The sequence below is a fragment of the Dipodomys merriami genome, unplaced genomic scaffold (genome assembly GCF_024711535.1).
Source record: "Dipodomys merriami isolate MVZ:Mamm:240054 unplaced genomic scaffold, mDipMer1.0.p SCAF_523, whole genome shotgun sequence".
Lineage (NCBI taxonomy): Eukaryota > Metazoa > Chordata > Mammalia > Rodentia > Heteromyidae > Dipodomys > Dipodomys merriami.
In genome coordinates, this window is record NW_027206095.1 from 725,219 (window position 1) to 730,065 (window position 4,847).

The following is a 4,847-nucleotide window of genomic DNA, read 5'->3' on the forward strand; positions in this document are numbered from 1 at the left end:
TTCTTGCCTTATTGACCTGGCTAAGAGTTCCAGGGCTATATTGAACAGGAGAAGAGACAGTGGGCATCCTTGCCTTGTTCCTGATTTTAAGAGAATTGGTTGTAGCTTTTCCCCATTAAGTATAGTCCTAGCAATTGGTCTGTCGTAAATGGCTTTTAATGTTTTAAGAAATGTTCCTTCTATTCCTATTGCCTCCAGAGCTTTTAGCATGAATGAATGTAGAATTTTATCAAAAACCTTTTCTGCATTTGTGGAGATAATCATGTGATTCTTGACCTTGGCTCTGTTGATGTGTTGGATTATATTTATTGACTTATGTATGTTAAACCATCCCTGAATCTCTGGGATGAAGCCTACTTGGTTTTAGTGTATGGTTTTTTTAAGGGGTTTCTGGATTCTGTTAGCTAGAATCTTGTTAATGACCTTTGCACCTGTGTTCATCAAGGAAATTGGCCTGTAATTCTCCTTTTTGGTTGGGTCTTTGCCTGGTTTGGGGATGAATGTGATATTGGCTTCGTAGAATGTGTTTGGGACAGCTCCCTCCTTCTCTGTTTCTCTGAAGAGCTTGAAGAGTATAGGTGTTAGTTCTTCTTTAATGGTCATATAGAATTCTGTTGCGAATCCATCTGGTCCTGGGCTTTTTTTGTTGTTGGAAGACCTCTGATTGCTTCATATATCTCCTTGTAGGATATTGGCTTATTTAATTGATTTACTTCTTCCTTGCTCAATTTGGGAAACTTGTATTTCTCTGAAAATGCATCCATTTCTGCCAGGTTTTCTTTTTTTAGAGGGTATAACTTTTCACAGTAGTCTGTTAAAATTGTTTGGGCATCTTGGGTACATGTTGTGATTTTTCCCGTGGCATCCCTAATCCTGTTAAAATGGGTTTCCTCTCTTCTTTTTTAAATTAATCTTGCCAAATATCTATCAATTTTATTTATGTTTTCAACCAGCTTTTTGTTTGGTTAATTTTGGCTATGATTCTCCAATTCTCTATTTCAATAATCTCCGCTCTTAGTTTGGTTATCTGGCTCTGTTTAATAACTTTAGGTTCCATTTTTTCATGTTTTTCTACCTGTTTTAATTGCAACATGAGATTATTTTCTTGGTCTGTCTCTATTTTCTTGATGTGGGCACTGATGGCAATAAATTTGTCCATCAGGACTGCTTTTGCTGTGTCCCAAAAGGTTTTTGAGAGGTATTTTCATTTTCATTGAGTTGTAGGAATTTTTTAATTTCTTCTTTAATCACTTCCATTACCCAGGCATTGCTTTGAAGTGAGCTGTTCAATTTCCATGTATTTGAGTAATTTCTGCAGTATGTTTTGTTATTGAGAACTAGCTTGATTCCACTATGGTCAGATAGGATACAGGGGATTATGTCAATCTCCTTGAATTTGCTTAAGTTTATTGCATGAACTATTATATGGTCTATTTTGGAGAAAGTACCATGAGGTTCTGAGAAGAATGTGTACTGTGTTGTTTTTAGGGTGAAATACTTGGTAAATGTCAGTTCTGCTTGAAGTATGGCCTCATAAATTCGATAGCTTCTTTGCCAATACTCTGGTTGGTAGAACTGTCCTTTGGTGAGAGTGGGGTGTTAAAAGTCTCCTAGTATTATCATATTGGATCTATTTTATTCTGTAAGTTTGAGAGTATTTGCTTAACATATTTGGGTGCACCGATGTTTGGGGAATGATAGGTAGATGATGGTAATATCCTCCTCTTGTATTGTTCCCTGTATTAATATGTAGTGTCCATCCTTGTCTTTTTGTATTGATTTTAGTTTATTTTTTTACTGTTGATTGGATCTTTTTTTAATTTTTTATTGTACAGATACTATACAGAGGGTTACAGTTACATGAGCAAGGTAATGAGTACACTTCCTATTGAACATTGTAACCCCCTCTATTGTTTTCCCCATACCATCCCTTCCTTCCTTACTTCCCTGAGGTTCTTTTTTTTTAATTGTGATTAAGTGATTACATAACTTCCCAAATTTCACAGTATTGTGAAATAATGATGCTCATTTAAAGTCATAAGTTCATTCTAACTTTCCTGGAGGAAATTGTCTATCACATTCTATAACATATAACGGTGTACACAATACAACATACATGTGATCAGCAGTATGGGGATATTTAGTAGTGTTTCGACCAGATGTGTGGGAGTTCTTTCTTTCTTAAGCCTGTTAATTTTGTCGTATCACCTAACATTTTGGATTTAGCATCCACTTATAAGGAAGACCATGTACCGTTTGTCTCTTTGCTCTTGGCTTAACTTGCTCAACATGATCACCTTCTAGCTCCATCCATTTCCCTGCAAATGCCATTATTTTGTCATTTCTAATGGCTGCATAATATTCCATTCTTTGTAGATACCATAATTTTTGGATACATTCATCTGTGGTGCTGCATCTGGGTTGTTTCCATATCCTAGCTATTGTGAACAGTGCTGCAATAAACATTGAGGTGCACGTGTCATTGTATATTGGTTCCTGTTGTTCAGGGTAGATGCCTAAAAGTGGTATGAATGGGTTATAAGGGAGATCAATCTTTATCTTTCTAAGGACCCTCCAGAGTGCTTTCCAAAGTGGTTGTATAAGTGTACATTCCCACCAAAGAGTAATAGTGTTCCTCTTTCTCCACATCCCCTCCAGCAATTGTGGTTGGCTGACTTGAGGATGTCAGACATTCTGACTGGGGTAAGGTGGTATCTCATGGTTGTCTTTATTTGCATTTCCTTCATCACCAGGGATGATGAACATTTTCTCATGTGCTTCTTTGCCATTTTTATTTCTTCCTCTGCAAAGTCCCTCTTTACTTCCCTTGCCCATTTAGTAATTGATTTGTTAGGTTTAGGAGGGTTAGTTTCTTGAGTTCCCTGTATATACTGGATGTTAACCCCTTGTCTGATATGTTGCTGGTAAATATTTTTTCCCAATTAGTTATTTGTCTTTCTAGCTTGGTTGCAATAGATTTAGCTGTGCAGAAGCTTTTTATTTTAAAGTAGTCGCATGTGTTGAGTCTCTCCCCAATTTGTTGTGATCCTGGGACTCTGTTCAGGAAGTACCTTCCTGTGCCTATTAGTTCAAGTGTCTCTCCTACTCTGTCCTGCAGTAGTTTCAGAGATTCAGTTTTAATGTTAAGATCTTTAATCTATTTTGAGTTGATGTTGCTTCATGGTGATAGGCTGGGGTCCACTTTTAGTTTTCTGCATGTGGCAGCCCAGTTTTTCCAGCACTAGTGGTTGAAGAGGCTGTGTTTCTTCCATTGTATGTCTTTGGATCCTTTGTCTAATATCATCTGGCTCTAGGCCTGTGGATTTATTTCTGGATCTTCTATTCTGTTCCATTGGTCTTCGGGTCTGTTTTTGTGCCAGTACCATGCTGTCTTTGTTATTATAGCTCTGTAGTAGAGTTTGAAGTGCAGCATGGATATCCCTCCCATTTTGTCTTTATTCCCTAGAATTGGTTTGGCTATTCTAGGTCTTTTGTTGTTCCATATGAATTTTTGGACTGTTTTCTGTATTTCAGTGATGTACATCATTGGGATTTTAATAGGAATTGCATTGAATTTGTATATTAATTTTGGCAGTATTGCCATCTTCACTATATTAAATTGACCTATCCAAGAGCGTGGGAGGTCTTCCCATTTCCTAGTGTCTTCTGAAATTTCTTTCTTTATCTTTTTATAATTTTCATTAAATAGTCCTTTTACATCTTTGGTTAGGTTAATTCCTAAATATTTTATTTTTGGGGAGGTTATTGTGAATAGGGTTATTCCCTTTATTTCCCTCTCTTCTTGTACATTGTCAGTGTACAGGAAGGCAGCTGATTTTTGTGGGTTTATTTTGTATCCTGCTACTTTGCCGAAGTGATTTATGATTTCTAAGAGTTTGGGGATGGAGTTTTTGGGATCATGAAAGTATAGTATCATGTTGACTGCAAAAAGGAATAGTTTAACCTCTTCTTTCCCTATGCGGATCCCTTTCATGTATTTTTTTTTTTGCCTTATTGACCTGGCTAAGGGTTCCAGGACTATATTGAAGAGCAGTGGAGACAGTGGGCATCCTTGCCTTGTTCCTGATTTTAGGAGAATTGGTTGTAGCTTTTCCCCATTAAATATAATATTGGCTATTGGTCTGTCATAAATGGTTTTATTGTTTTAAGAAATGTTCCTTCTATTTCTGTTTTCTCCAGAGCCTTTAGCATGAATGAATGTTGAATTTTATCAAAGGCCTTTTCTGCATCTGTGGCAAAAATCATGTGATTCTTTTTTTTAAATTTTATTTAATTTTATTTGTGAACATACTGTACAGAGGAGTTACAATTACATGGGCAGGGTAATGCTAAATCATATGATTCTTGACCTTGGCTCTGTTGATGTGTTGGATTACATTTATTGACTTACAGAATAAAATAGATCCCAATACGATAATACTAGGAGACTTCAACACACTGCTCTCACCAAAGGACAGGCTTACCAACCAGAGGATTGGCAAAGAAGCTACCAAATTAAGTGAGGCCATACTTCAAGCGGAAGTAACTGACATATACCGAGTATTTCACCGTAAAACAACACAGTACACATTCTTCTCAGCAGCTCATGGAACTTTCTCCCAAATAGACCATATCATACTTCATGCAAGAAACTTTAGCAAATACAAAGGGATGACATAATCCCCTGTATCCTATCTGACCATGGTGGAATCAAGCCAGTAAAGCATACCGCAGAAATTTCTCTAATACATGCAAATTGAACAGCACACTCCTTAGCAATGCCTGGGTAATGGAAGAGATCAGAGAAGAAATAAAACATTTCCTACAACTCAATGAAAATTAAAAAA